The sequence below is a fragment of the Pongo abelii genome, chromosome 16 (genome assembly GCF_028885655.2).
Source record: "Pongo abelii isolate AG06213 chromosome 16, NHGRI_mPonAbe1-v2.0_pri, whole genome shotgun sequence".
Taxonomy (NCBI): Eukaryota; Metazoa; Chordata; class Mammalia; order Primates; family Hominidae; genus Pongo; species Pongo abelii.
Genome location: NC_072001.2, coordinates 54,228,692 through 54,248,805, shown reverse-complemented (window position 1 = coordinate 54,248,805; position 20,114 = coordinate 54,228,692). Strand labels below are relative to the sequence as shown.

The following is a 20,114-nucleotide window of genomic DNA, read 5'->3' as shown; positions in this document are numbered from 1 at the left end:
GAGAACCACAACACATTGTCAGAGAGCAATTTCTAGCCTGATTCTGGAGCTTTGCCCTTCTAGAAACTTCTATCATTGTTTCTGTCCTCTGAGCAGAACCAACAGCAAAGCACTATATATTAAAAAACAGTACATAAAATGCTCCTTTTGTTTTGTGAAATCTACAAATGCCTAGATTACCTGTTTGTAACAGTCTTCTTGCCTACTAAACATAGACTTAGAGAACACAGTCTGTTTTGGGGCTCCGGAACTCAAAAGGGAAGTGAAGACAATGGAGAGTGTTCAGATAGCACTTTTAGTAGATAGAAGCTGATATTTAAAAATAAAGAGTGGGGGAGTTGGGGGCCATCTGCCAAGGAGATAATCCTTCATAAAGCAGATTAACCATATCTTTGTCTTAGGTCAAATCACTACAACAAATTACCATAGACCGGGTAGCTTAACAAACAAACATTTATTTCTCATAGTTCTTCTGGGGGCTAGAAATCTGAGATCAGGGTGCCAGCAGAGACAGGTTCTGGTGAGGGTCTTTGTCAACTTTTGCTGTATTCTCACATAGCGGAAAGAGAGTTAAAAAGCCGTCTGGTACCTCTTCTTATAGAGGCACCAATCCAATTCATGTGGGCTCCACCCTCATGACCTAATCACCTCAAAAGGTCCCACCACATAATACCATCACACTGGGGATTCAATTTCAACATCAGAATTTTGGGGGAACACAAACACTCAGTCCATAACACTCCCCCAGCCCACCTCTGCTGCCTTTTCTCTTCGAAAGCACTTACCTTCTCTTTCTGCATTGATGTAACGCCAGAGGATTGGATCTGGGAAAGGAGGTAAAGGTGGGAGGGAAGAATCAGGGTTCAGCCATTTAGCCAGCATAAGTAGGTGCCATGTGCCAGCAAGGGTACCCTGTGCATGAGTTATCTTACCACCCTTACAGCAATCCAGCAGGCCTGTGTGATCAGTGTTGTTTCCTGTGTGGTAGACGAGGAGACCGAGACTCAGAAGTGACGTGATTTTTCTCAAGGTATTAGCTGGCAAATTGTAGACTAGAATCCAGGTCTCCTGAGTGTGGGTTCTGTTTATCTAGTTTACCTACTGCACCAGCCTCTAAGACTTTGGGGTCTGAATATGTACCTCTTCATACCACTAGAGCCCCAGCAGTCTTCTAAGTGACATGTGAGCCATACTGGGGAGGAGTTTGGGGAAAGGAGACCTTACCACCGACAGCAGAGTCTGGGGGCTCACAAGAGAGGAAGATGCCCACTGGGAAGCCAGATCCCAGGTTCTTCAGACCTATACCTCCCTGGGGTATAATTCAATCAAGTGCTTATTCCCCTCTTTAAAAAAACTAAAATGATGCAGAAACTAATTATGAAACAAAGGAAGAAAAAACAAGGGAAGGCAGGGATTATTTCCCAGGACATTTTCCTCTGACCAGGAGGGTAAGTTGGGGACAGAGGACCGACTTGGTGGGGATCAGAGGCAGCCCAAGGGAGAAGAGTCATTCCTTCTACTCTCTCACCTGTCCTCATTGCTGGCTCTGATCCAGATGAGAGCTGGGGGCGTTGACATGGGAGGCTTCTCTCCTTCCTGAGTGGTCAGTGAGGGGCAGCTTCTCCTCCTACTCCAGGAGGGTTAGGGGAAACTGCATGTTGCATCCCAGAGCAGCCAGGGCTTCTTCTTGCCAGTCTCCTACCTTCCCTTTCTGGCTCCTTTACTCCCACCTCCTCATGCCCTCTTTCTCATTTAATAGCAGGGAGAAAGGAAATGAAACTTGATGGAGCCTGACTGTGCCAGGCACTGTGCCAAGAACTTTGTGTTCATTGGTTTCTAGAAGAGGGCTTGGTATACTGTAGATGCTCAATAAATGTTAACCCTTACCTTTAGTGTCTCCAGTCCTTCACTTCACTGATCTCCAGGCACAGCTGATGGCTCAGTTTCACAACTGCTGCAGAGAGGAGGCAAGAACAATGTCAAGTGGTTGGGTGGGGGAAAATGAGACTGGCATTAGGGCTAATCACATACATTTCTTAGGGTGCTCCTCTTTTGAGGCCCTATTTCCATGAGAAGGAAATTGAGGCAAACCCAGAAGTTGACAGCTTAGCTGGGAACCAAAGATGATGATATATGGGAGCCCATGGAATCTCACAGCTCAAGCAGCACTTTTGGCACCAACCTGCACCCAAAGAGCATCTTTAAAAGTTGCCTCATACTTGCTCCGGGCAGCTCTTTCACACCACTACCATGCTCTGTGCCAGACATGACTAATTTTTTAAATCTCTGACATTCTCAATTAGTCATGAGTTAATTCTGTAACAATGTTAGAGTAAGCACACTAAAATTATATTCTTCTGCAAAGAGAAAGAAGATTACCTGAGACCACTTGTCCCCCACTCAAAGAAGCAAGGTCTCAGCCAAAACCTTTGAAGCCTTGTGACATCAATAGATTTTCTAGGGTGGCATCATGTCCTTTTGATTTTTCTGTATATTGTAGTTTGAATGCCACCTTCTCCTCTCCTTTCCACTGCCACTGCCCTGGTTAGGTCCTCATCAGTGCCATAAACTCTCACCAGGCTCCCTGCCACCAATCCAAACAAAACCAAACACTACTAATCATGGATCTTCATGGCACATTTGCTTTTGTGGGCTCCAAAAGCCTCCAGTGGCTTTCCATTGCAGATTGGAAAGGTCTAGACTCATTGATCAAAACTTCCACCATTGATTGCTTTTCCCAACATCTCCCCTACTTCCTGTTGTGAATACCACCTGGTTTACTTATTATCTCTGGTTTACTGTTATCTGGTTTACTTATTATTGGTACATCAATATGTCTAGACCCTTCTGATCTTCCCAACTTTACCCGTGCCTTTTCAGTTCTCTTCTTCTCATTCCTCACCACTGATGGACAGTCATCCTTCCTTCCAAGAAGGGCTTAAGTCTGGTTGCCTGGACTCTAGATAATTTCCCTCCTCCTTAGCAATTCCACCTTTGATTGTCTGGACTCCTTGTGCCATGTACAATTATCCTGTATTGTTAGTTGTCTTTCTATGTCTGTAACTTGCTCCTGTGTTATAGACATCATCATGGCATAAGTGCCATGATTTTTCACAGAATAGGTACTTAATATTCTATTATTCAATTTACTAGAACTTTGCAATTTCATAAAGATAACTTGGTCATTAAAAATGTTTTCAGTGAGGATTTAGGGCCCTTGAGATGGTGCAAGAAAAGGAGATAAAGGGTTTTTTTAAGCTATTTGTTCTTCCTGTGCAAATTACATAACTTCCAATTATTTCCAACGTTAAAGAAATAGTCCCTCTGAATCCTTTATGATTTAAACATTAAAATGATTCACTAGTTTTTCGAAAAAAAAAAAAAAACCTGCTGTCACCCTTCCAAAAATGTAAAAAAGAAGAAAGAAAACCCAAATATTGGCTCTTTTGGAGGAAAAATAAACTGGCTGTGCTTTTATTTCTCCAATATTCTGAAAGAACTGGGAATGCAACACAAAATGGCAGTGCTTGTGTGTACCCAAGTGTGTACACCTCACCTCTGTCTTGATTCCACTCTCCCTACCAAGCTTTTCTTGGGCAGAAGTCAAGGAGCTATAGCCAGCACCACTCACCTGAGCACTCCTCTCATAAAGGAGACTTTGGATTTAATCCCTGCCAGGGAGATTCAAGTGCTGCTCTCCTAAGGAGGAGAGCAGGTTTTCTTTGCTTGACTATATTTCAACACCTCTGGCAGAATGACTCCAGCCAGCCAGGGTGCTTTATTGCTTCCCAGCTTCTCATAGCACCCTACATGTAGCATCCTTTTGGTCCTCAACATTTACTTCCCTCTTTACTCACTGTATTAGTTTTCTGTTGCTATGTAATTACCAAAGCTTATTAATTTAAAGCAATACAAGGTGGCGTGCAGTGGCTCATGCTTGTAACCCCAACACTTTGGGAGACCAAGGTGGGCGGATCACCTGAGGTCAGGAGTTTGAGACCAGCCTGGCCAACATAGTGAAACCCCGTCTCTACTAAAAATACAAAAATTAGCCCAGCGTGGTGATGCATGCCTGTAGTTCCAGCTACTCAGGAGGCTGAGGCAGGAGAATTGCTTGAACCCAGGAGGCAGAGGTTGCAGTAAGCCGAGATTGCACCATTGCCCTCCATCCTGGGTGACAGAGCGAGACTCCGTCTCAAAACAAACAAACAAAAACACACACACAAATTTATTATCTCATGGTACCAGCTGGCTCCTCTGCTCAGGGTCTCACCAGGCCCAAAGCCCTTTTCATCCTGTGTCCCTGTCTATCACCGCCAACATCCCACATCCCTGTCTCTGTGGCACCTTGTGCTTCACAGCTCAAGGTCGTATTATCTGCATTTGGTTTTGAAACAATCATAACGTTATGACCACTTTCTCCATTCTTCTCTGCTAGCTGAGTTTCTCCAAGGCCTAAGACATAGGCCACACCCTCACAATTCTATACTCAGGCACTTTCCAAAATCACACATTCCTTAATGCAGTGAAGAATTGATGCTCATGAGTGACATCCTACATTGAAAGGAAGGGACGTGGCTGGGCGCGATGGATCACGCCTGTGATCCCAGCACTTTGGGAGGCCGAGGTGGGCGGATCACTTGAGGTCAGGAGTTTGAGACTAGCCTGGCCAATATGGTGAAACCCTGTCTCTACTAAAAATACAAAAATTAGCCTGGCGTGGTGGCCGGCACCTGTAATCCCAGCTTCTCGGGAGGCTGAGGCAGGAGAATTGCTTGAACCTGGGAGGCGGAGGTTCCAGTGAGCCAAGATGGTGCCACTGCACTCCAGCCTGGGTGACAAGAGTAAAACCCTGTCTCAAAAAAAAAAAAAAAAAAAAGGAAGAGACACAATTACTGGGGGGATGGATGGCAAATGTTCTATTTAGAAACGCACTTTTAAAGCTCACCTCGTAGAGTTTCTTGCCATGCATCTTTTAAAAAAATAAATTAAAAACCTTGAATATTAGGCTAAAGATTTTCTCGTGAAAGAGACACAGAGACATGGTCAAGTCACTGGGAATTTCATGGCTTAGGAGGATTCTCTCAGAAGACTTTCTAAGAATAACTTCAATAATCTCCAATAATCTGCAACCTACTTTTCTTTCATTAAAACAAAGTTAGCTATGGAATTAATATTTGGAAAATGAAGAAAGCTTAAAGGAAATAAACAATTCCCTAATCTTACCATCCACTGAAAACCATGGTTAACTTGACATGGGAGTGGGCTTGGGTTGGAAAAAAATAGGGAGAGAGTTTTATCTCTGGAAAGCATTGCTGGCTCCCTTCCACACTTTACAGCACGTATTAGCTTAGTGACACTGTAGGGAGAAGCACAAGCCATGTAAAGAGGACTTAATTTGTCAAGATTTACTGACTAGCTAGGGGCTAAAAAGAGATGAGTGGGGTGGAAGCAATGGTTTCCACAACACCCCCAAGATAAGGGGTATCACTTGTGCAAATTTAGCACCAGGGAGTGGGGCCAGCCCAGAACTTCAACTCAACATTTGTCAAGCCCTCAGTATACCTTCCAACCCAGAAAAACAATAAAAATGTTAATTTTTGAAATCACTAGCAAAATACTAAATACAAGGTCAATATTTTAAACCAAATTGCCCTGAGAGCACAGTTGTTTCTAATGACTTCCTCCTCCCTTATCCTCTATTTTTCTCCCTGGTCTTATCTTTCTGAACTTTTTTGCTGCAATTGGTGAGCATGGAAAGGCTGAAATCACTATTATCACCACTATTACCACCCTCCTCTCTGCATTTGAACACCCCGCTGCATCCTGCCCCTTGCCTCTTCCTTTATACTTGCTGCTTTGGATGAGATCCCATGTATCATCCTCAGCCTGGGATTTTCAGTCTCCTAGAAGACATTTCCTCTTACTGATGCATGGACACGTGCAATTGCAGCCAAAGGTGAATTGGTTGTCAGGTGTTCCTTCAACTCGGCTCCTCTCTGCCCTCTCACTGCCTCCTGCCATCTAATCAGCTCTACTTATCTGCCCCTTAGAGGGACCATCTCTTCAGTTATTAGCCATTCTTGTGTACACACAACCTGCTGGTTTTCACTTCCTTGTATTTACTCAGACAGTTTTTTCCACTAAGAAGGCAGATGCCTCAAAACCCAGATGGACACTGCCTTTCAGAAGCTCTGCCTAAAAAAAAACCCACCTACATCTCCTACTTGGCATCTCCAAGCACTTGTGTGTTTAGCCTGAGCTATGTGTATTTTCACATGTTTATGTTGTTTCCAATCTTGACTTTATAGTGATGACAATACTAATTACTACTTATTTAAGGACTAGCATGTGCCAGGACATATATCTTTTTTTTTTAAAGGGCATAGGCAGAAGGAGAGGAAAAGCAGTTCAGAGTACTAAGGGGCTATGATTGGAAGGGTGTCAAGAACTAGCTCTCTCACACTCAAAAGGCCTCCCTGTCCCAGCCTGTCCTGCCTAAATTCTCTAATCAGAGTGCAGGTCACTGGGGAGTGAAGATTCTCAACCTCACCTCTTTCACCCCTCCACACCTGCCCACCCCACCTCCACTATTCAGTACAAGGCTCCTGGGAACAGCGACATTCTAAACCGTTAACAGCTGAAGCCTTCCAAAGGATTCTGTCCCCCAGTGACAGTTGGCTGAAGACTGTGAAAGAGAGAGAGAGGTCCTTCAGGGTTGGGAGACCAAGAGGGAAGGGAAATTACCAGCCTCAGGAAGAAGCAGACTCCCAGCCTGAGCTCCTCACAGCCTACTCCTCCCCAAGCCATGCCTGCAAGCCTCCTTGAGGGTTTACGGGGCATAGCCCTACAAGGGACCCAGAGATGAATCAGACATGGATCCCGCCCTTGAGGAGCTTACTGTCTACTAGCAAAAAGTGCCGAGTACAATTTCAACCCAGGGCAATTTCAAGGGTTGTGGGACTTCAGAAGAGAGAAAGATGTGGGCTGGACATCAAAGAAGGCCTGCCAGAGGAGGTCGCATTTGAGCTGGACCTCAAAAGACCGCAGGGGACTTTCCACAGGCAGAGATTGGAGGTGGTGCTAGTTATGGAGCCAGACAGACACCTTCAGTCTGAGGCTGTGATCTGTGAGGGCAGTGGGGAGGGGGGAAAGCCAGAGAAGGGTAAAAGGCCGAGGAAACCCTGGCCACCTTCTCTAGTAAGAGGACACCAAGGATCACGCTTTGCCTGCTTTAACATCTTGCCTACCATTGCCCTGATGAAAATAGGCTGCTTTTTTGAATTAGCTAAAAGTTGAGAACTCAGACTTGGATTTGACAAGGGCCCTCTGAGGGCAGTTAAACCAACTCTCAGCCCCATGAGTCTGTGAGTCTGTGATTCACAGGTGGAGCCAATGACACACCTTTGGGACTAGGCAAGGCCTCTTGGTCAGTGAATTCCCTCAGGGGAATAATGCTCCTTCACAGGAGAATGGCAGATGGAAAAATTCCAAAAACTGAATATGCCCAGGACTGCTCAATTGAATTTACAATAGTTCCAGATTATTGACTAGCTCATGCCTGTCAGCAGAGCCAGAATGGACACATACTTTGAAGACTATGAGGGCAGGTAGAGGTGAAAAAAAAGACTGAAGGTGACATTAGATGGCAAGAACATGACAGTGAGGTACTTGATGAGAACTCCCCAAAAATGATCAAGAAGGGGTAACTGGGTGATAAAGGGGGAGATTAAGAAGCCTACACTTTATTGTACCCAGTTCTTTTTTTCCCCACTGTTGCTATTTTAGAATTGCAGCTCTACATTTTGTGGAGGTTATGGAAGGAATCTTGTGAATATTTTTTCTCTGACAGGGAAATAATTACCAAAATCTTAACTTTTATAATATTTGTGCAAATTTGAAGAATAGGTTTTGTTTTATCTTTGGTGGCACCACATACTTTGGACTTTTGTTTTTAAATCCCAGCTTAACCAGTATTTTCCCAGGATTCTAATCATTCCCAATGGGCTGAATTTAGCCAGCAGTAACCCTAGCCTTGCAAAGACAAAGCAACCAGTGATATTTGATAAAATAGAAGCTGACAGACAAATCAGGTCTAGTCAATCAAGGGATGAAGAGCAGAAGACTCAGGCCAGAGAGAGCACTAGCATGTCTTGGATGGCCAGAAAAAGTAGGGAAGGAAGGCATGCGGGGGGTCAGCCCAAATAGGGGTCGGTATGCAGGGCTCTGGCCTCCAATCCTAAGACCCCTTGGGAGGTGAACAGCATTTATTTTCTACTTCACTTTTTATGTACTTGCCTTGGCAGAAGGAGCCTTGGTCTTGGAGGTGTAGCCCCTGCATCCAAAATGAGATGAAGCCTGCCTCTAGTCAAGTTAGGACCAGAAAGGCTAAGTTGATCTAACTTGGAAAGGAAGCTTTGTGCTATCTCAGTTTTATGCTCAATGTCTGCCTTTGAGGGGCAAGAACAGCCATAGAGGAGAAAAAGAGTCTCAGGGTATCAGAGAGAGGAGGCAACATAGCCAAGTCCAGTATGAGAAACCTGCCTTCTGGGGATGTCTTCATATAGCTGTTCTTTCAGCTGGTCTCTCCAGCTTCTATCTGCCCCCAGTAGGTTGCCTCAAAAACCCAGTTTTCCTGTGATCATTCCAAGCCCCAGCGAAATACCTCTTTAATGCTTAATGTGGCAGTCACCTTTGGATCTGACTTCCCTTCTGACAGTTCACCACTCTGTGAACTGGTTCCATTGTCTTCCCTGGAAAGGTAGTTCCCTTTCTTAGCCTCTATTCACTTCTGTTCACCTCTTTTTCCTTCCTGCTGTTTTCTCCAAAAACACTTTGCTGGCCTTCAATAATATTGGTGTCCAAATTCAGTTTGGGGCCTACCACTGTTTTATGTCTCTGTGGGTTACAGTTTTCTTTGAGGAATGTCCTCATTACCATATATTTTTAAACTAAATAGTTTGCATGAATAGGGATCCTCAAGCATTTGATACAATAAGAAAGGCATAGAATGGGGGTGTAATTTGGGGGCAAGCGTGTTCGCTGTACGAGGGAAAGGCAGCAGGAGCTGCTGGTTCCCAGTATAGGGTTGGAGGAGGAGCTGCTGCTGGTACTGCTCACATGCTGCATTCAGGCTGCTGGCACAGGGGGTTCTGGAGCTCCAGGCCTGGCAGGCATGGTGGGAGGAGCAGGCCCTTTGTGGTCTTCTTTTTGAAACTCTCTGCCTTGACAAGTGATTGGGGAACAAGGGGTCAGTTTCACTCAATTCTCCTATAGGTGACTCAAACCTCTATCACACCCTATTATCTGCCCCAGAGATGATCTCTCCTATGAAAGCAGTTGAAATGCACCAAAGTGATTTCTTGAGAGTCTTATCCCTCAATGAGAAGCTAATAGGCTGCGTGCGGCCCTCTTGTTAGTTGTAGCTTAGGTCATGAGCATAGAACCCAGTAAATTGTGTAGAAAAATGTTGAAAGACTCCACAGAGCCTAGACAAGAAGTTGAGATCATGGATTTGCCTTCTCTTTTAAAGGTTCCTTAGGAGTCACTTCCTCCTCAAAACCCTTTTAATGGATTTCTATGAAGAAAATCATCTAAATAAGAGTTTTACTCAAACTGGGGTCAGTACTTCCTGGTGGCTCAGGACTCTGAGGGGAGCTGATAGACACGCTGTGGAAGCACACTGACAATGGTTTGGTCCTGCCTACTGGTTGCCGTTTCACTCTTACTGTTGCTCAGATTGGCTGTGCATTCTCTTGCTTTTGAACAAATGTAACTGCATGAATGAAAGTGCTCCCATCCCCATTTCTGCCCAGTGAAATCCTACCTCTCCTCTTGGCTCAGCTCAAATGTCGCCTCCTCTGTAGAACCTTCAATGAGTGTCCAGTGGGAGGTCAATGTTTCCTCTTCTGGACTCAACAACCATTTGGTTGGGTGCTCCCCTGCACTCTAAAAATGAGGGTGTTTAGCAAAGGTCTTATCTCCCCTGCTGGGCTGTGAACAAGTGAATAGAAGATTGCTGAGCATTGAAGCTAGGATAAGCCAGAAAGGTGGCACTTGTTTTTTCAGCTGCCATTAAATTCCTGTAAAGGAACTTCTCATTGAGGGTGCCCATTCTGTGTGTGTGGAACTGCATGAAAACACTCCTCATGGCGTTTTATTTGCAAAGGCACAGTTAGGTCTGCAAACACAGAATTTGAGCAGTTGTGGCAAAGCAGCCCTGATCACATGGCCCATCTTTTCCATTCTCCAGCTGTCCTGACCAAAGGCCATGTTGGAAACAGCTCTAAGAGCCACTAAGAGCTGTGGAGGCAGGAGTAGAGGAGGAAAGACAAATGTCAAAATTATTGGATGATCCTGGGTAGCAACTGGCCAAGGGGGATGAGAATGGGTGACAGAGCCTTTCACCTTTGGGGTTGGCAGCATGTCTGACTTCAGGACCAGAAGGCCAAAACATCTGTCAGCTGAGCAGCAGTTCCTATGAATGAATCGCCTTTGTCTTGTTGGAGGTGGGGATGAGTGTGAATTTATTTGCTCAACAGAAAACCATGTAAACCATGGATCAGATGGAAGCTCTGGTGGTGGCAAGAAGCCCAGTAGCCCTTCAGACAGAAGATGCCCATCAACAATGGAAACGAGTACACAGGACCTCAGAAGGAAGGGTCCTCTGTCTTGGCGGAAGTCCCCTCACCTCTTTGTGAAGCCCTCTGGGGCAGAAAAAGGCCTTACCGGTTCCAGCAAAACTTCATGGAGCGTGGGGGTGGCAGATGGGGTGCCTGGTCCCAGCCACTCCTCTCCCAACTTCCCACCAGCCATGTGGGCAAGCTCACATTAGCAATGAGCTCAGGCCTGCTTTGCTCATTTAAGGAAAAGCAGTGATCCCATTATCCCAGGGGTGATTCTTTGCTCCAGATGCAGCTCCTTTTTCTAACTTCCTTCAGCCCTGCTGGCTTCTCCTCAGCAGTAGCTAATGTGGGATGATGATCAGCAGCAGTTGAGCTATTTTTAAGTCAACAAACTACCAATGCTAAGAGTTCCTCAGAAAGCCAGGGAATTCGGAGCCTCAGAAGCAAATGCTAAACATGATTGATGGGCATGGAAGGGAATGTTTTGGACTGCTGTTCACAAAAGGAATCCCTTGAATTTAATCCTAAAAATGGCCAAGCTAGAAGAGTCCTTAGAAACCATCTAGTCTGCTTTTTTCCCTCCCTAGAAAATTTCTACAGATGAGAAAGTAAAGTGGATGATGGTTTAGGGCTGAGGCACTTGGCTGATCTAGAGCTAGAAGCCAACTCTTCCTATTTCCTATCTGAATGCTCTTTCCACAAAGATCAGTAGAATGTTTCTGGATTTCTTTGTTTTAATGAGCTTCGATTATCACACTTTATTTTTCGTAGCATGGGCTCCATAAAACTAAATTATTGTACAAAATCTAAATAAGTTAATTAAACAAGCACCAGACACAGAGTAACTTAAATGACATTAGGGAACTAAATCTCAGTTTATAGTCAGTGGACAGATAACTCTGAAATATCAGCTGGTGGCATATCCAAATCAGTAAGGAAGGACCATTTGGTTTTTATACCACCTGAACAGTGGCAGCATTCCAGCTGGTGAGTCTTCCTGGCCTCTTGATGCAGTACTCTCCTTCAGCTGCTGCTTTGCTCTCTGGGGTTAATTCAATATCCAGGGGCAGGGAGCCAGACTTGGAAGGTCTTCTCCCCACATCTAACTCCTGCTTCAACACCCAGCTCCAATGTTTTCTCTGTGAAGCCTTCCTACATCTTCCCCCATTCCTCAGAGTAGCCTAAATCCTCTCCTAATGCCCCTCTTTATAATACCCCTACAGTCACATTGTAAGGTTACTGTGTTAGGCCCCCACCAGGCCTAGGATATTTTTTTTTTTTTTTTTTTTGTCATTCCTACAGTGAATCTCTCCAGAAACACCAATGAACAGGTTTGACTACAAGGAGACTACAATGAGAATTTTATTGCCAATATAGGAGATTTGGGACCCACACCAGGTAGAGTTTACTAGAAACAAGATACCCCTACTGCGGTAGGCATTGAGCAGGGAGGGAGACGGGAGGGACCAGAGCAGAGCACTGGGGGTGTCTGCAGGAAAGCCTTATTGAAATCATGGAAGCTGAGGTAGCTTATGGGGGCCTGGGTCTTAGAACTGACCCCTGGGTCATTGAAAGAGCAGCCCCTCTTGGAGGGGAATGAGAGGCTGCAGCAAACAGCTCTGAGTCACACAATCAGGAAGGCATTGAACACTTGAGGCAAACAGCCATTATGACGAAGGAGAAAATGCGCTTTACTCCATGGGACTCTGTCTCCCCCAGCTGTCGTTTGGCTTGAGGCTCATCTGTTAAAGAGGAGGCTGGTGTAAACCTAAGCACGGGGGCATGTGGAGATGAGAGAGAGGGCTGGCCGGGCTGTTTGGAGTCTGGGCCTGTCTCAGTTCTGCTACTAGTTGGTGGCATGGCTTTGAGTAAATCTGTTCCACCAGAATAATGTGGGCAAGATAAATTCTCAAGTTCTTCCAGGTCTAAAGGTCTGGGATCCTAGGGCTGCGCGAACCTGTTCCCACCTCAAACCCGTTCATTGGTGTCTCTGGAGAGAGATGGACACAAAAGTCGTCACTTGGCCCTTTTGGAAACAGTTAAGTCAAAAAGTCTTGGCCTCCTGCTCATTTTTAACCAGGGCCTCACAGAAAACAGTTCGCAATCCAACTGGTACACTGGCATGAGGTTGTAAATCCTATCTGGGAGAGCAAACCAGAAACTTCTCCCCTTGGGTGTTCAAAAATACTTCATTTTTTTAAAAATTGTCTTTTTAAAATTGTAAAGGTGTGTAAACATTAGTTTTAGAACAATTGCTCCCCAATAATTTATGTTACAAACAGGAATATGAAAAATAAATGGTGGTGGGAGGAAGGACCCACGAAGAACACCATTTTTAAATTTTGCTAATTAAGGACATTGAGAGAAAAAACTCAAACTCTGATCTACCATCATTGTTTAATGTTCAGCAAACATGAAGCATTTTAATACCAAAAAAAGTGAGGAGAATATAATCTCAGCATAAAGGAACGACCTTTTAAACTGAATTTAGCACTATGAAAAATGTACCTCATTGTCGGTAATTTTAGCGAGTTTCCCGCGGACGTACACTGGCCCCATGGATTGGCGCTGGGGATCACCAGTTTAGAGGTGCCAGTGCCTTCTGACAAAGGCCCATGGATCCACATGACTGCCTGTCTGTTCTTTTTAGAGATGGGCCCACACTGCAGAGAAGTGATTGTGAAGGTCTCCAACCCTGTCATGTCCCCACGTGCCACCTTGACTTGGGAGAGGGACACTCACAAAAGCATGTCAAATCGACATCCATTTCTTTCTCTTTCTCTCAGGTCTCAGGGGAAGAATACACTTTTCCTCTGCTCCTCGGATTCTTTCTCTCAAGCCCTCTTCTACAAAAACCCCTGCCCAGAGGGTTACTGCTAAAATAAAGCTCCCGTGTCCGTCCCCTTCCCTGGCCACCAACTGACTTGCCTGCCTCTCCTTGCTGCTGTCCCCGCCTATTCCCCTTCATGATGGTTCTAGAAAGATGTGATCTTTTTCCCAGGCCCCAGCCTCTCTGGCCTCCCTGCCATCCAGCTTTTAGCCTCCCCTCTCTGGAATCTATGGAAGAATCATCAAGCAGCTTCTGGAAATCCAGAGTCTGTCCTTGGTCATGGTCATCCTCAACCTGTCTGTGTTCTTGAGCACATTCGTGTGCTCCCAGAAACATTCTTTTACCTGCCTTTTCTGGTCTGGCCACATTTGACTGTGTCACTTCTCTCTTTTCTCACTCTTCTCTGCCCTCCACAGACCTCTGTGCTGCCAGGACTTCCTAACGGAAGGGTTTGGCTAGCTCCCAGAAGCCATCCAGAACTGGACCCGAGGGACCCAGTTCAACTTGAATGTCCTTTTATCTCCCCAGGAAATGGGAAGATGCCGAGACCGTGCTTCAGTGCTGTCCCGCATCTGTCTTTCTGAGTTTAGACTTGGTTTTTCCATCATATTCCATTCAATAGAATTTTCCATTATATTCCACAGTGTCTTACCTAACTCTACCTTTCTATACTCAACAGCAATGCCTCCTGAGAGCCTCCTGGGTGTCAAGTACTCTGTTGTGTGCTTTTGAGGACTAGGGTGTTAGCAAGGCATAGTCTCTGACTTTGCAGGACTCACAGATTCATGGGGAAAATAGATGTTCCAGTTACAGTGAGGCAAGGCAATCTGGCAGTAACTCCATAGAGAGGAATGATAGGCTGGGCCTAGGAATGGAGGGGAGCGGGTAATAGAGGATCCTAAGGAAACTGAGAGAAGAGGGGCTGGAGTGGGGCTGGTCTGCGCTCCTGTGCTTTGCCTTGGCTAACATTTTACTTGTCCTTCTGAATCACCCTGGCATTGTCAACAAAGAATAATGTGTGATCCTTCTTGGAGTAAAAAGCCTTCAGCAGTGCTTCACAAAAAATTCTATTGTAAATTTTGTGTCCTACCTCAAATTAATAAAAAAAAAAAAACCACGTTGTTAATTCGCTCCAAGCCCACTCAGCTGCTGAAGAATTTTGAGTATTCAGCTAGAGATCTTTGTAACGAACAAGTAGCTCAATTATTCTGGTTTCATTATACAATGTATCAGGCATTCTCTGGCGTCAAGGAATTAAAGCACATTTTCTCTGGCAAATGGCAACAATATTTGATTTGAAGACATATCCTACACAAGTGGTTCTTGACTAAATGTAGTTCCATTTAAAAATAAGAGTTTTCACATGATTTAACCTCTTGTAGTCTGGTCTCAGCTGGCTCATTCCAGGGAGTTCTTAGCTCACACTTGCTAATATTTTGTTTACAATTGTGCAAATTCTACAGTTGGCAATATTGTTCACCAGGCATTGAACTCTTTTACTTATTAATATTTTAATACGTTTTTGGGGAACAGGTGGTGTTTGGTTACATGAACAAGTTCTTTAGTGGTGATTTCTGATATTTTGGCACACCTATCACCCAAGCAGTGTGCACCGTACCCAATGTGTTTTATTTTGTCCCTCACCCCCTCCCACCCTTTCCCCCCAAATCCCCAAAGTCCATTATAAGGCACTGAACTCTTAAGCCTTGTTCCTTGTTCGCACAGCTTGGCCAATTGTGTTGGTCCTTTCCCCTGCTTTATTTAGTCGCTTCCTCTGGAGGCTGGCCTTTTCTACCCAAGACACCATGGGCAGTGGAGCACTCAATCCATATTCTCCCAGACATGCCCCTCAATGCCAAGCAGAGAATCAGAGCACCTGGTGTTTGGGGACCAGGCCTGTGTCCACTAAAGGGCCCCAGTCAAAGGAAATGGCATCTCTTGAAAAAAAAAAAAAAAAAAAAAAGCTACTTTCTGCCCATGAAGAAGGACCCCGACCTTCCCCCGGTGTAAATGTATAGGCAGGACCCCACTACCCTGTGCTCCTTTGTGCAGTTGAGGAAAATGTGGCCCATCTGGATGGATACAAAGCTTGGCAGGAAAGCAGGGGCAGGATTTCAACTCCCTTGGCCCCCGTGCAAGTGAAGGAATTTTTCCCCTGAGGTTTATTTGACATTGTTCTCCCCAGACAGCTGCCTTCCCAATTCAAAGGCTCAAGACCATTGAAAAGCATATGCCAAGGGACAGACTAAACCTGTGACAGAGATGATTGCCAGTTTGCGAAAATGCTGAAAGCTTTCCATAAATTTGGGATCCACAAGGCACCTTGTCGTCACATGCTGGGTCAATCCCATTGCAGTGGGGAGTGGAGAATTGGACTGGATGATGTCCAGGAGCCTAGCACTGTGTTGAAATAAATTATTCTGCAGGCTGGTGGTGGTTATAAACTCACTACCAGCAAGGAGTTGGGGCTGAAAGGAGAAACATAAAACGGTTGCCACTAAAGTGTAGTCTGTTCAGGGCCAATAATTAACCCTAGTTGGAGATGATTTCTCTCTTTGACTATCACCAGGGTTGAGAGCCGAGTGACTCTGCCTGTCAAATTTGATTGCTAGGCTGGTCCAAAGAAGAGTTCCTTCACCTTCATCCACCTTTATTGGGTCTCTCCTCTTTCTTTTACTGCCAAATTTCTTGAAAGAAGAGTCCAAACTTGCTGTCTCAATAGCTTCTCTGCCTTGCATCTGACTGACTGACTGACTGACTGACGAAAGGTCACAGTGTGTTGGACTGCTAAAGTAGCCAGCCTTTTCTTGTTTTCCCACCCTATTTGTCAGTGTAAAGTGTTCTAAGCTGATGGCTTCTCTTTCCTTTTTTTCTACTTTCTTCCTTGGACTCCAGTTAAATGACCCTCTCAAAGTTACCTCGACCCTCGTGGCTGCTTTTCTGCTTCTTCATTAGTGCCTAAGCCGAGTGTATTGCTCATGGTTCTAGCCTGAGCTTTTTTCCCTGATTATCTTCTGTGTTGGAGATTTGACCCACTCATGGGGTTTCCATGATAATGACTCTGCAACAGACTCCCAGAGTCATCTCAGCCAGTCTCATTTATGTCCAGTCCTCAATGTCCACATTTCAACATGTTCAAGGCTGTCATCTTCCCTCTCTATGTTGGTCCTGCTGCGGCTTCTTTAGAGAAATTATCAAGACTTTGGAGTCATACACCTAGGTTGGAATCCTAGCTGTACACTTTTCTGTGTGGCCTTTGAAATGAAGTCCTTTTTTCTCATGTACTGTGAATGCTACCAATGCTCATTATACAAAAAGCACTTGTCAAATGCTGGTCTCCTTCCCCATTTTTTATTAGTATGAACATTTCCCCTCTCTAGTGGGCTTGGAATCATCTAGTTTTTCATTGTAATAATGTACTTTCTCCTCCTCTACACCTCCACAAGCCCATTTCTCTGGAAACACCTCTCACGTTGGTCCTCTCCTTTCAATATTAAGGGACGTCATCTGGGCCCTTGCAACCAGTGTCTCTGCCTTTAGGCTCTGCCCACCCGATCCTCTCTGCCCGCCACTACTGCCTGAAGCATGTTTCAGATCATATTCCCACCCAAAAACTGCCAGTGCCCCCACTCTCAGTTCCATACCTTTACTTTCAAGGTTTTTAATGATCTGCCTCAAACCTAGTTTTCTGCCAAACTTAGGATGGCTCAATCACGTGGCATGCTGGGACCTCAGTGACAGAATCCAAGGGGATGGGGTAACCAGGGTAGCCAGTGTCTATCCCAAAGCCTCCAATCTGGAGGTTGGGGCAATGCTTTAGGGCCATAATGATGCTCAATGTGAAATGGGGCTTCACCTGTACTTGGGCGTTGGGCTCTGGTCCTCAGGGCAAAGATCCCAGGCAAGAGGATCAATGACCGGGCCCCAGCCAAGCTGCTTAAAAGCCAGGGCAGCACTCGAGGACCAGTTGGAAGTCCAGAGTCTTGGGAAAAGGAGGCAAAATCTCAACCCCCATGTATAGAGCAACATGACGCTCGGAGGGAAGGAAGAAGGCAATGCAGTGGTCCTGGGCTTCTAGGTTAATTCTGAGGGTGGCCCCACAACTGTTCATCTTTCTCTTCCCTGGCTTTAGGCATGTATCTTGCAAATAGTGCTTGCTTAATTGGTTTGACATACCTCCCTACACTTACCCCTTTCCATACAAAGTGCCAGGTCCTCTGAAAGCTCCCTATATCACCTGGCCAATTGGAATTTTCACAGCCAAGGCAGAAAACAGGTGAGGTTTGGGTTGTCAATCTCCATCTTAGGCATTGAACAGGATGTGTAGCCAGTTCACGGAAGACATTTTTCACTCTTCTGAAGACTTAGGAATAAAAAAGGGCTCTTACTGTTATCATGTGGTCAGAAGGCATTCTTTTTCCACTTTAGAGAACCAAAACTTCCTCCATTTCAAAAACAGTAAATGAGTGGTCCACCATGTGCTGCGAACTTTGCTGTTCACCACCATGGCTGCTCCTAGCAGCATCTATGCAAGCACCCCATGGATGCTATCCAGGGTTTCTTCTTTTTATTATTAATAGCTAACATTTACTGAGTGCTTACTATATGCCAGGCACTGTGCAAAGGGAAACACAATGCCTCAGTCCCAGGTAGTTCCTGGGAAACTGAACAGAACCTTAAATAGGAACTCTGAGGAGTTAGGGGAGTGAGGGCTCACTGGGGCTGCGACCCCAGGGGAGACCACACTCAAAAGATGGTTTTGCAACTCAACCTCAGTTTCAGGCCTGCTATATCACTTCCACTCACTCAGTAGTAGGCTTGGCATTTAGTGGGGGACAGAGATATGGTGGGAAGTTGGGGGTGCTGTTCAGGCTTGGCCCTCACTAGCCTCTGCTGGGACTGGTAGCATGAATGTTGTGTAGGATGTTGGGGAGCTGGAAGAAGACTCTTCCGCAGACCCTCCCTCTCTATCTCATTCCCCTCTCATCTCCCCACCCTTCAAGGTTAAATATTAAAAATTCCCTTCACGGGGTGAGCTTTCAGTCCTTGATTCACTCCAAACAGGCTTCACATGCAAATAGCTCTAGGGAAGGTTAACAAGGTTGCCTCATATTATTTGGCAAGGGTGGGGGAGAGGATGCCCAGGAACCCTGGCTGGCTGGAGAGTGGGGAGAAAAGCGGGCACAGTGGGAAGCTGTAGGCAAACACCTGCCATTGTAGCATTGCAGAAGGCCCCAAAGGACCCAGCCAATGTGAGACAGGTTGGTTTAAAAGCCTCCCATGGGAAGAAACCCAGAATGATGACAAGCAGAGCCAAGTTCACGTCCCTGTGGATGAGAGTGTGGCTCTAGGAATGTGAAGCCTGGAGCAGGAGTCAGGGGCGGGGGCTCTAGGAGAGCTGCTCCATGCCCAGAATTGTGCTGGGAATGGAGTAAGCAGTGGCCCAGTCAACTTGCTTATCCCAGGCCCCCTTTTCCCAAATTTATGATTTGAAAATGAATTATTTTAAAATGTCTCTGGAATCTTGAGTACAGTCTAACAAGTCATTTGAAATGTAAAGATTTGTGTATTTAGGAAAGCATGAGGTAAATTACCTTCATTGAAATATATACATAGAGAGAGTACAACAGGGAGTAGGATTGTCTCAAACAATTCAGCATGTCTGCTTGTCAGGGACTTGTACCCACCACCCTGTCCTTCCACAAAGAATGTAACTAACCAAAAACCCTAGTTCTGTAGCAATGACCGCATTTGACAACGACCCCACACCCTGCACTTAGTTCACCATCATTTCTCTTGGCACTGCAAGAAGAAGGTCAGAATGCAGTTATGTTGTGGGGAGGTCACTGCCACATTGCAGATCTTTTGCTCATAATGAAGCTTGGCAAGTTAGGCTGGGAGACGGCAGGGCTCTCTCATCGGCGTTGGTTTAGCCGCTACGGGTGGGGCCGGCTGGGAGGGCAAAGGGCACAGCCATCCCCCATGCAATTCTGTAATGGACAGTAGGATATGGGGGAAGGGTGTCTCACCAGAGGAGCAAGGCAGAGCCCAGATCACAGCTGTCATGCCCTGAGAAGAGTCTGTGTTTAACAAGAAGCAGGCTTGTGGGGCCAGAAGGTCAGATCTGGGCTCTGATTTTCAGGAAAAAGCCAGGATGGGAGAGTGAGTGGGGACAAGAACAAAGGAGGAGGCTGAGAGGACAGTTTCTCTGTAGTGGGCCACAGGAGCATGCCAAAGGGTGACAGGATGGAGCACTTACCAGACTGCTTATCTGAAATGAGGAAACTCCCTTAGATAAAGGAGGAACGCGGTGGTGAACCCTGAGGTGCAAGACTCCAGGTTTCAGCAACCCCCAAAGGGTGTGGGATGGTGGAGAATATGTGACTCAAGTAGCAGCTGTGGAACACTAGTGGCCAACCCAGGGGTGGACTATGGGGGGTGGGCGGTGAGTTGCTTTGGACAGTGGGCAGAGCGGTGGCAGCTTGAACAAGAATTCCTGTCTCCAGATTGGGCTGGGAGTATGGCAGGATTGAGCACACAGATAACTCAGCTGTCAGGACCTGAGGAGGGCCAGGGATGGTAGGGGCTGGGGACAGGAGGCAAAGGGTAAGTGGTTTCATTCATTCAAAAATCACTGCACAACTGCTGAGTGCTACCAA

The 20,114-nt window shown here is 45.8% G+C and overlaps 1 long non-coding RNA gene across 2 annotated transcripts; it reads right to left on the bottom strand.

The window, feature by feature from the left end:
* Window positions 1-427: 427 nt before the first annotated feature.
* On the bottom strand, window positions 428-6,640 carry LOC129050110 (uncharacterized). Of its 2 annotated transcripts, XR_008513586.2 has the most exons (6): window positions 6,554-6,632; window positions 2,380-2,584; window positions 1,888-1,954; window positions 1,529-1,627; window positions 786-824; window positions 428-550 (listed from the first exon to the last, which is right to left on the bottom strand). It is a non-coding gene; the product is annotated as an uncharacterized LOC129050110 (long non-coding RNA). The 2 variants fall into 2 exon arrangements; XR_008513585.2 differs by lacking the exon at window positions 2,380-2,584 and having other exon boundaries at window positions 437-550; window positions 6,554-6,640.
* Window positions 6,641-20,114: the final 13,474 nt, after the last annotated feature.